The following is a 12,192-nucleotide window of genomic DNA, read 5'->3' on the forward strand; positions in this document are numbered from 1 at the left end:
TGTCCATGCTGTTTATTGGACTAACATTGTTTTCTTAACATGCCTTGTAAGTATCTCTAATGTAACAAGGGTCAATATACTTCTCAGGATCTAAACTCTGATATTGTAATGCAGAAACAGCATGTCTACAAGGTATGCCTACAAGATCCCAAAAGCAACAAGTGAAAATTTTCTTCCCAATATCAACAACAAACTGCAACCCATTATATGGGTGATGAACTTGCCACAAATCATCACTACTCCATGTAGGCAGCCATTCTCCACTTAAATGAGTTTCCTTATCAAGCCTTTTCCTAGGATTACGCATGACATTGTTCTTCCACTTATCAAGCTTCACAATACTATTAGCAATCTTATTCATGATATAGTTCCTAATCCATTATACCATAGTGAGTATTGGTTTATCCCTAGCTTGTAATATGGTACTATTGAAAGATTCTCTCAAGTTATTCATCAAAACGTCACACTTAGGGTAAAATGAAAAAGAATGCTTACACCACAGTTTTGTTGGCACTCCCATCAACCAATCCCATGCCTTCTTATCAAGTTGCTTAAGCTCATTCATCTTATTCTCCCAAGCCTTGAAGTATGTCGCCTTGGCACCCCCCGTTAAAAGGTCCCTAATGGCAGCTCCACCACCAAATTTCTTCTTGAAATTTGCATACAAATGTCTGAGGAATACCCTATGTTCTATTTGTTCAAACATCTCCTCAAAGACACTAACAAGCCCCTAAAACCAGCATAAGCACACAACAGAAAAAAGCATATCACATTAGCATTATACTATAAAAAGTTTAACTTCGTAAAAATGAATAACAAACACAATTTGTACCTTTTGTTGATCTGATGTAAAAACATACTTTATCTCAGATCCAATGTCTTCCATTAGCAATTGCGTAAACCATCTCCAACTTTCCTTTGTCTCAGTCTCCACCACACCAAATGCCAAAGGATAATATTGGTCATTTGGGTCCCTTGCTACAGCAATTAACAGCTGACCTCCATATTATGTCTTAAGATGACACCCATATACACCTATAAATGGTCTACAACCATGGGTAAACCCTTTCTTGCAGACATTCAAACAAAAATAAAATCTCCCAAATCTTGGTGGTAGTGTTGGATGTGGTCTCTAAGTGTTTATCTTGACAGTATTACCAGCACAATGTTTTCTCAACTCAACTGCATAACTCCATAACATATTATATTGTTCCTTTGCACCACCTTCAATTATTTCCTCAGCCATTGCTTTTGCTCTCCAAGATTTTCCTTTGGTCACTACAACATTTTTGACTTTAGGCAACGAAAATATAGACAACGGTTGAAAATCCGTTGCCTAAAAGAGTATAGGCTGCACTTTTTTACCGTTGACAAAATTTTAGATTTTTGTTAAAAAACCATGACATTTTAACTTTAAGCTACGGTTTTTGAAATACAGGTTTTTCGTAACCGCCCCCTATTCAATATACGCAACGCTTTAAAATTGTGGGCTAAACATAATCGTTTGTTTCAATAAAACCACTTGTAAAATAAAAATAATATTTAGACATGGTTCGAACTCATGTCTTATGAACTAATATGTGACTACACTTCCACCATGCTATCTATCTTTCGTATACCATAATAGTCTTTTTAATTATATATAAGCAAGTCATAATTTTTATTAAAACAAGTTTTAATGTTTTGAAAGAGAATTAAAAAAAAAAGAAAATATGTAACGCTTTTCTCTCTAAAGTTAACAGAGACGCAGAGAAATAGGGGAAAATTGGAACTCCTCCTTCACGCGAACCCTAGCCGCCGCCGCCGTAGTGTTTTTCTAATACACCGATTGTCACGACCTCTTTGATGAAATACTCTATTTCCATACTCCAATATTCGTGGTCTTTCTAGTGAACTCAACAAATCTTATTTTCCATCACAGTCGCGACTCCTCTTCCTTTTCCATCCGGTCGCCTCCCTCTCATCTCCTTTTTCACGGTAAGAAACATTTATCATCATCTTGTAATTAGAAGTTTCTTTTTCACTGTAAGAAACATTTCTCATAATCTAGTAATTAGAAGTTTCTTTCACTTTCTTTCTTTTTCTCTATTTCATGTGAGTACTGATGAACTTTAACTTATTTGGAGGCTACAGGGCCAGTTCAAGATGTGGTGACCACTCTGTAGTTATATCAAGTAATTAGAAGATTTATATGGGTATTAAAGGTTAGAAATTTGTATTTTAATGGGTTAATTGATAACATTATTTTCTTCCAAGAGACACACGTACTATATATTAATTTCACCTATATAGGGTTCTTCTCTCATCTTCTCAAAATCTATTTTTTACCATCTCTTTTGATTGAATCCAAAATTCACCACACTCTTTTATTTTTCTGTTCATTTAAAATCTGGAATTTATACTTTTTTTTTGTGTGTGTTGATGTTTCTCTTGATGTGCCGATTCGGTAGAAGAAATTTCATTTTTCTGTTAGAAATGGTGGGTATTTATGTTCTTATTTCATTTAATTGAATTGATTTTATGTTTTACAGATTTACAGTGAACCCGAAGTGCCGAATCAGACAATACATTGGTGAAATTGGGACTGGAACTTGGAGAATGAAGAGAATCGTCCTTGGGAGATGGTTTTGTGTATATATAGTTTCTCAACAAATGTGTCTGCTCTTCAGGTTTTAATCTGATACTACTATCTATGTATTATGAGTTTATTCAAATGAAAATATTTCATATTTATTGATTGGTTGATTTAGCAAGTTAAATTAATTATAGTGTGAGTGTCAGCTTAAAACTAAGCTTGTTATAGTTTTACCCCTCTTTTGTGGATTTAATATTATCAATAGGATTGTTATAATTTATGAATCTATTTTATGATACTTATGTGAGTATATGCTTCTATGGAAATTTCATTTGTAAAGATCATCTGTGAAAAATCTGGATATACTTGATATGTTCATGAAGTAAGGTTCGTGTTTGTCTTGGTAGCTTACCGCAATTGGATCAACCTTAGAAAAGTCATATTGTGCTATTTAAAATGAAAAATTTTAAGATATTGTTTTCATGGGTTTGCTTGGATTTTGAAATGCACTTTGAATGGGCTTGGCAATACCCTGTTGAATCATTGGCTGTGAGAAAAGCAATTGTTGGTTGTAAATCCCACTTAAGATGTAAATTCTTTTTGAAATGTATATGCTAAAAGGTAAGTTATTTTTTTACTAGAGCAAATGTCATTTAGTTACATACTGATATGACATAATATAAATGATCACATCATGGATATGGCAGGGAACTTCTTCTCGACCAATATATAAAACATTGCGTCGGTTGCCGAAACTTGCAGCAGCACATGATAAGGAATATGAAGAAAAGGAATATTAAGAAGACTTAGTAAAATGATTATTTCTATGATGGTTCACTATCTTAGCAATAGGTATCAATATGAACAAAATGAATGTGGTGAAGATATTGATCCCCACGTAAAATTCTGTTTTGGAATTTACATAAATCAGTTGCTAGTTTATATAGCTCTGCATGAATTTATCTTAAAAATCTATATTTACATTTTATAGTGCTTATTAAACTTCATATTATTAATACTTAAAGTTATTGTTTTTATAATTTATAAATGTGTTTATCTTTTAGTATTATAAAATCATTAAATAGATTTATGTCAAATTTAAATTATTTTGGTTTTTAGGTGTAACGAAATATATATTTTTTTTAAATTGTGTTCTATTGGCCGCGGTTATTGAACTGTGGCTTAAAATAAACACAGGGCTTAGCCAACGGTTTTGGATTGTGGCTGAATTTAAACCGTAGTCTAAAAAAGAAAACTAAACCGTGGCCTGTTCACATTTTTTGGCGACGGCTTTGTATTATCGTGGACTAAAGTTAAAAAACCGTGCTCTGTTGGAATAGGCAACGGGCGTATATTCCACAGCTGAAAAACCGTCCCTAAAAGTGTTAGGCAACGGTTTTCATGCTTTAGGCCGCGGATTTTAGTTGTTGCCTAAAGTCATTTTTGTTGTAGTGGGTGTTGCGTACTGAATATTTTTGTCTAAGCTCAGCCATAATTTCAAACAACTTGACTTTCCCTTGTGACTTCCTCTCTTCAACCACTAACTTAGAGACCCACTTGGAATTGGCAGACTTGTTATTTAATACCCTTGCACATGTGTGGGTCCCCACACAAGTCTTTATCTGGTAAGTGTGACTGTCTCCCACTTTACTACATAATGCCAAAAAGCCACATTTACCCTTGAACTCAACCTTAACCATGTAACCCTCATTCTTAATAATACTTATCTCTCTACAATTTAATACAGACCACTCCTTAATAGCATCTTTAAATTCAGAGAGAGATTTAAACTCCATACCTAATTTGAATTGAATGTCTTTGTTGGGCAGCTCTGATCTGAACTTGTCATACTTTGGCTTGGAAGGTTTCTCACCCATGTCACTTTCATCAGTGTCATACCCCAAAATTTTCCCATACATTTTCTCCTGCACAAATTCAAATCAAGGTGCAAAGCTCCAAAAGACACTCTCCTATGCAAGGTTCTAAAACTAGGGTTTGACCTATTCAAAGGGAAAGCACTGAATCAATGGCTCCAAGGCATTTAATATGACTCAAGGTATCCCACATTACCTCTATGACAAGTATTAAGGCCTATCTCAAAGCTCCGGTCAATCAAAAGTTCAGAAGGTCAATAGTCGACTAGTTGACCTAGAAAGTCAACTATGGTCAAAGTAAAGTCAAAACTTCTGACTTTTTGTCAAAATCCTCACATTGAAGTATCATTCACCATTTGAGCAAAAAATTGATCATGGTTCATCGGGAAAGATCGAAGATCGACAGTTCCAAAGTTGCTAAATTAAAGTGGAGAAATTTGATGCTTTGATCAAATGGGCCCATCACTTGGTTTTTAAAGAAGCCCATGACCTTATGATATCACTTCATTTATTTATTTATTTATTCTCTTTTTTTATTCATTATTTTATTTATGTTTATTTGAATACCAAATAGACTATAAAAATAATAATAATAATAATAATAATAATAATAATAATAATAATAATAATAATAATAATAATAATAATAATAATAATAATAATAAAATGAATGAATGATGATGAAATAAAAAGAATTAAATTATAAGGAAAAAGTAAAACTTTCTAGAAGCCAAAGACTTAGTCTTGAAGGAGCAAGAGCCCGTGTGAAGGAAGATTCATGGAGATTTAATAGAAACCAAAACAGCAAGATTAGATATGATGGCCAAATCAAATCCCAATGCTGCAAATTGCAAAGATATGATTAAATTTTGTAAACCTAAATAATTTTGCTATATATGCTTAAACAATTGGAGGCGAGAGGGGAGATAAGGATTCGGACACAAGGCTAGAGGCAAATACAAAGGATTTTGTTGATCCAAGTGCATTCCCTAGCGTTCTCTGATCAGCTCCAAGGCCGTTACACGCGCTGGCAGGTTCGTATCTATGAGATAATAACTCAAATTTTCATGGTTCTTGAATTCTTCAGTGCCATTAATCCGTGCCTGTTTCATGTAATTTGACTACATATTTGCATTCACCACTACGTATACAAGCTTTCTGGATACGTTAATTGAGTTTGGGTGCAGCTTAAGAGATTCACCATAATTAGGTTAATGAAGCTTTGAATTGGGAACTATGGATACATGAAGAATTGGCCGCGATAAGTGCTTCTATCGGATTCGGGGTGTATCACATAGTGGATTAGGGTTATTATTTTGTGATCCTTAATGATGAATTTCAGGTTTCAAGGGTGAAGCTCTAAGGCCATGGTTGAAAACGTTGCCTAAAAGTCCCCTGTTTCTGAAAAAGCAACGAGGAAGACGAAGCAAGGCTGGGCGCGGGTCTTCCGTGTTTTTTTAATTTTTTATTTTTTGAATTAATTTCATATATTTATCACTTTGAGTGCATGACTTACAACATAACAGAAACGGCTCAGTGGTTCAGTGGCAAGGTAAAGGAGTCGCTCCATGTACCTGGGTTCGAATCTTGAGAGCGACGCCCATATTTTTTTAGATATTTATTTTCAGGGAATCCAGTACACTTGACTTATGAAGGTTCACAACATACCCTCAATTCCAGGCCATGGGATTCACGATAAATCAATCCGACGCTCCAGAACAGCAGGAACATCCTAGTCCCTCATAGCCATGCCACACGGGAACAAAAGTTAAGATTTTTAGAAATTTTTTTATTTTTTATTACGCAGCCTCCTTTGTTTTGTTTTAAAATATATATTATTTTCTTCTCAAATAAAAATTGTTTTTTATATATATAAACTATATTCTTATATAAATATATTAATAGGTATTATTTAACTTTATTATATAATGTCTAATATATATATTATTTATAATTATAGTTATTTAATTTGATTTAATTGTTTAAAACCTTTAAAATTCATATGTATTTTATTTTAATTCCAAAAATTCCAAAAAAAATTATTTTTACATTTGACTTCATTTTTCTTAACCCGATTTGATTAACTAGGTCGTAAGACCAATAATTAATTAAATTGTTTGTATTATTTTCTTTTTTTGATTCGTACCCTAATCAGGGTTTACGAAGATCATACCCTACACTGAATACATTTTCTTTTCTGTGCCTTTTCAGGGTTAGCAACATAATTCCTCCCGACCACGCGCCTTCAAAAAACCCGAAGTTAAGTAATTTTATTTAATTTAATTTAAATTATATTTGATTTATCTTTTAAATTAGGGTTTGTGTCGCTTTCATTTTTTTCTGCCTTGTCTCTTTTCAGGGTTAACTTTAAGGCGCCCCCGACTATCAACCATATCAGGATCAAATCAGAGCTAAGTACCTTCGCCTATATTATTGTTTTGAATTTATTTATTCTACTATTTTAGGGTTAACCTCGTCCGCCTTTGAATTAGCCCTACACTCACCCCATTTTTTGGTTTGCTTGCCTTTTCAGGGTTCGACGATTCTAAAGCTATGAATGTTTGGTAACCCTAAACCCTATTTTCCTGTTTTATTATTATTTATGTCAAACCCTGATTAAGGGATCCGCTGGTTACAATTTCCCGCCCCCATATTTGCTATATTTGCGTGGTTAGTAATTTAGGGAGTGCAAGATTGTAATTAACCTAGAATCACTAATTTACAAGATAATAGATTGAATCAACCACGTGATTGTTGCACACACGCACCCTTTTGGGGTAACCTCTCTGTTGCCTTGTTGCCTTGTTGCCTGTTGCCTTTGTGTTTTCGCAGAATAAGCCATGTCCCTCGAATTTGAGGATACCTCAGCCATGCTGCCTCGATAACTAAAGGTCATACGACCCTAAATGATGCTGCCTTCGATACACAAATATGACCTCGACCCTCGGAAGTTGCCTACGGAAAAAGGCTGAGGTATCTTCTGGCTGCCTACGAAAAGGCTTATTCTGATCCTTACCTTAGACTACCTTCCCTTCTATGGCATGGGACAGTCTTATGGCAAAGGATGCTTCGATGACCCTTCAACCTCCAAATGAAAAGCTTCCTGCCCTCTTATGGCAAGGATAGACCCTTTCATTCTGAAAGGCTAGAAGAGACCTATCATCTAAGTTTAAGGTAATTGCCCCTAATTGCCTTGCTATACTCTAAACCTTTTTTAATCTTTCTCATAATTTTTCAAAAGGGCAATGCTTATTTACAAGCCAAAGTCCCTATCTCTTTCATCTACATTTTCTAAAAACAAACGAGCAAGCAAAGCAATTAAGAGCCCATGGAAAACCATGGATGCAAAGGGTGCCTTACACCTTCCCTTTGCATAAATTACCCCTCGAACTTAGATTTCTTTAAAAAAGGGTTTTTTCTGTTTCTTTTTGCCTTTCCGAATTTGTTTGGATATGTCATACCCCAAAATTTGCCCATGTCATTTTTCATATACAAGATCAAATCAAAAGACAAGGCACCAAAATACAGTCTCCCACACAGAAGCTCTAAACTAGAGTTTGACAAATTCAAAGGAAGATCATCCAATCAATGGCTCAAAGTGGTTCCATAGGGTCCCTAACATCCCAAAGTATCTCCATACAAAGTCTCAAGTCAAACAGAACAAATTTGGCCCCTCAAATCTTGATTAGGTCAACAGTCGATTCACAAGGGCAAAACAGTCATTTCAAGTCAAAATACAGTCAAAGTTCAATATATTTGGTCAACAACCTCCTCATAACCCTAAAATCATCATTTGATCAAGGATTGATCATGATGATGCAAGGAAAGGTCACAGAGGTCAAAAGTCAAAGTTACTATTTTGGGTATGAACTGAAAAAGTCAACCAAACTTTGAAAAATCACCAAATATTCATACTTCATCAGAAAAATTCCCACCAAAGCTCATTTTGAATAGAATTCATCCCTCTATCCAATGGTCCAAGAATTAAAGTCCATAGGTCAACGGTTTAAGAGATATGGCTTCACACATTAGAGGTCCTTTTCAAAAGTCAACAAAAAGACATCTTTTTCAAAAGGGCATAAAATGAGAATGGAAAAGGATTTTGACATGGGACCAAAAGCATTGGTTAGAGGACTCCCTGAGGTTTTCAAAATGTCCTAGAACACCTCCATACCTCAAAAATTGAGGGAGATACACCTTGTCAAAGATAGGTAATTTTGGAGGGAAAAATGTGAAGGAACTTGAAAGTTTTTTTGCTAATGGGCCTATATTTTTAGGATCCAAACTTGTTCCTTATGCTATTAAGGGCCCATAAATCATTTTCCACGAATTTATGTGATTTTAATTAATTTTATAAGAATTTTATTCACTTAAAATTCAATGAAATTAAGGAAAATTTGAAAGATTTGGAAGAAAATTTGTGTTGAATCAAATCCAATCCACATTTACTCCAAAATTCAATCAAATTTCGTGCATTGTATGATTGGAACAAGATTGACTCAATTAAGGCAAAAATAGAAAGATTTCATGGCATATTTCCAATCAAATTTTCCAATATGCAAATCAATGATTCAAGGAAGATTTGATTAATTTCTCTTGCCCTAATCACTCTAGTATATATACACAAGCTATTCAGATCCTAAAGACACAAGGTTTGCAGCACAAGAAACCTAATCCCGAGTTCAAAAATTCATCAAAAACTCAAGAACCAATTTTGAATTCTAGGCCGATTCAAGGATTACAATTGATCAAGACTTGTTCCTTGATCATCACTAAACGATTCCCAATCGTTTTCAAGTCACAAAACATCACGAATCAAGCGCTGTGAGTCACTTTTAACCGATTCTTAAATTGCTTCGATTCAACATATTCAGGCATTCATTCTCAAAACTAATTGCATATTTGCGTTTAGAACATTATATTTATCGTTTCTGGAAACTTTGGTGCGTTATTGTGCTGTTATGATCATATTGCCATGTTAGGGTTCATGCTCTCGATTTAGGGCTTTTCTCCACAGGTGAAATTAGGTCTAATTAAGACCATGACTGAATTCGCAAGGTCCATACGAAACTAACGGACCTATCGCGAAAAATTTCTGTTGTTGTTTGCCCCTATTCGTTATTTTTCAGGTATGAACATGGCATACTATGGCGCTTCTGAAAAGAAGCGGTGTTAAAAGTGGGAGCTAGAGGAAGAAGACGACGATGTGTCGTCCTCTGATTGGCCAGTTCAAAATAAGGCGTGCGCGCGTTTCCCTTGGATTCCTTTGAATCCAGTGCGTTATGAAACACGCACTAGCGTGCACCTGCGCCATCTCGACCTTCCAGCTGTCCCAGATCGCATCTTCCTTTGATCCAACGCACGCAAAGCTGCGAGTCCACCATGAACCACACGCGAGCGTCACACCAGATCAAAAGTTAAGAATTCTGAATTTTTTTTAATTTTAATTACTCAGCCTTTTATTTTTATTTATATATACTTTTATACTTTGTTTTTTTTCTTTAAAAAATAATAAAAGTTATATAAAAATTATATAATATTTTTATAAAAACATTTTACATGTTTATTTTTAATCTATTTTATTAATTTGTTTAAATTAATATAAGATTTGTTTTCCTTTATATTTATTTAATAACTTTATTTATTTTTATAATATTCTAAAATTCATATTAATTCATTAAAATTCACAAAAAATTTCCAAAAAATATATTTCGCATCCGATTTTATTCGATTTAATTAATTAGGTCGTTAGACCAATAATTAATTAAATTATTTATTTTCTTTTATTCAACTTCGTACCCTAATTAGGGTTCACGAAGAACAAGCCATACACTGATTTTATTTTCCTTTGTTGTGTATGATCAGGGTTGGTAATATAATTCGCCTCGAATGCGCGCCTTCAACAAACCTCGAAGATAAGTGTGTTGCTTTATTTAATTTTATTTATTCTTTTAATTAATTTATTTTTAGGGTTTGCCCTGCCTTCACATATTTTCTGCCTTATTTCAGGGTTTGCCTCCAAGGTAACTTTCGCCTAGCAATCATATCAGATCAAATACAAATGATGATCAGAGTCAATGTTTCTGGCAAACCTTGCCCTCAACCCTGTCAGGCAAAAGGCCAGAGCTAAGTACCTTCTCCCTATTTCATTGTTTTATCTGTGGTTTTTAGTTTCTTTTCTTAAAAGTCTGCCCCCGAATAGATAGCGCACTCACTCTCGACTTTCTGTTTATTTTTCCTTGTCAGGTTATAAATTGCCAAAGCTACGTTGTTGGTAACCCTGAATCTCATCTCTTATGTCTTTTATTTTTGTTATTGATTGTCAAATCCGCTGGTTACAATTTCCCGTCCCCGTTTATTGCTTTATATTATGCGTGGTTAGTAATTTAGGGAGTGCAACTTTAAAATTGATTAGAATAACTAAACAAAAGATAATATAATCTGAATTGAATCACATGATTGTTGCACACACGCACCCTTGGGGTAACCTCTCTGTTGCCTGTTGCCTGTTGCCTGTTGCCTATTGCCTTCGAATTTTTGCAGAATAAGCCATGTCCCTCGAATGTGAGGGTACCTCAATCATGCTGCCTCGATGATTAAAGGGTCATGCGACCCTAAATGATGCTGCCTTCAATACACAATCATGACCCCGACCCTCGGATGTTGCCTACGGAAAAATGACTGAGGTATCTTCTGGCTGCCTAACAAGAAAAGGCTTATTCTGATCCTCGCCTTAGACTACCTGCCCTTCTATGGCATGGGACAGTCTTATGGCAAAGGATGTTTCGATGACCCTTAAACCTCCAAATGAAAGGCTTCCTGCCCTCTTATGGCAAGGATAGACCCCTTCGCCCTGAAAGGCTGAAAGAACAGATTTTCTCAAATATAAGGTAAATTGCTCTTAAATTGCTTTGCCTTGCTCTAAAATATTTTCAAATTTTTTCTCAAAATTCTTCGATATGGCTACGCTCATTTACGAGCTAAAGTCCATATCTTCTTCTTCTATATTTCTGAAACAAAAAGAGCAAAGCAGATTAAGAGCCCATGGAAAACCATGGATGCAAAGGGTGCCTCACACCTTCCCTTTGCATAATTACCCCCCGAACTCAGTTTACTTTAAAAAAGGGTTTTTCCTGTTCTTTTAGCCTTTCTGAATATTATTTGGATAAAATAAAAGTCGGTGGCGACTCTTGCTATCCGCGACATTTCTAATAAAAAGTCAGTTCACCGTATTACAGGATAAAATAAAAGTCGGTGGCGACTCTTGCTTACCGCGATATTTCGATTATAAAAAGTCAGTTCACCGTATTACAGAACTGGCGACTCTGCTGGGGATAATTTCGATTAAGAGGGGTTACCTTAAAAGTTTAGAATTCACTTTAAAATGTTTTCTATTGTTTGCTTTGCTTGTTTTATTTTTCAGGGGCGTTTTGGGAATTAACTGAAGGACGAATCCTATTCCCGGATTCAAGTACATCTAAGATAGGAAGTGGCATAGTCATGGCGACCTCCTTTATGTATGTGGAGGATTGGTCAATATGAGAGTTCACGCTTGAGTTAGGCCTCTATGGGTGTTTACATGCTTCTCTTGTATGAGGGAGGTTCGTGTGGATACCTGTGGGTGAGTCGGAGCTCAAGGACCGTTAGTTACCTTTAACCCATCCTGACTTTTAGGAACGTAGTGGGGGGACTACTCTTGATGTATGTTGAGAGCATAGTCGCTACCCGATACTACAGCTCAGA

General features: G+C 35.1%; 1 long non-coding RNA gene across 1 annotated transcript; it reads left to right on the forward strand.

Moving 5' to 3' along the window:
- The first annotated feature begins 1,701 nt into the window (after positions 1-1,701).
- Positions 1,702-9,899, forward strand: LOC131651014 (uncharacterized). Its single transcript, XR_009298335.1, has 4 exons — positions 1,702-1,977; positions 2,134-2,204; positions 2,532-2,669; positions 3,283-9,899. It is a non-coding gene; the product is annotated as an uncharacterized LOC131651014 (long non-coding RNA).
- The last annotated feature ends 2,293 nt before the right edge of the window (positions 9,900-12,192 follow it).

Source organism: Vicia villosa, linkage group LG2, assembly GCF_029867415.1.
Source record: "Vicia villosa cultivar HV-30 ecotype Madison, WI linkage group LG2, Vvil1.0, whole genome shotgun sequence".
Classification (NCBI taxonomy): domain Eukaryota; kingdom Viridiplantae; phylum Streptophyta; class Magnoliopsida; order Fabales; family Fabaceae; genus Vicia; species Vicia villosa.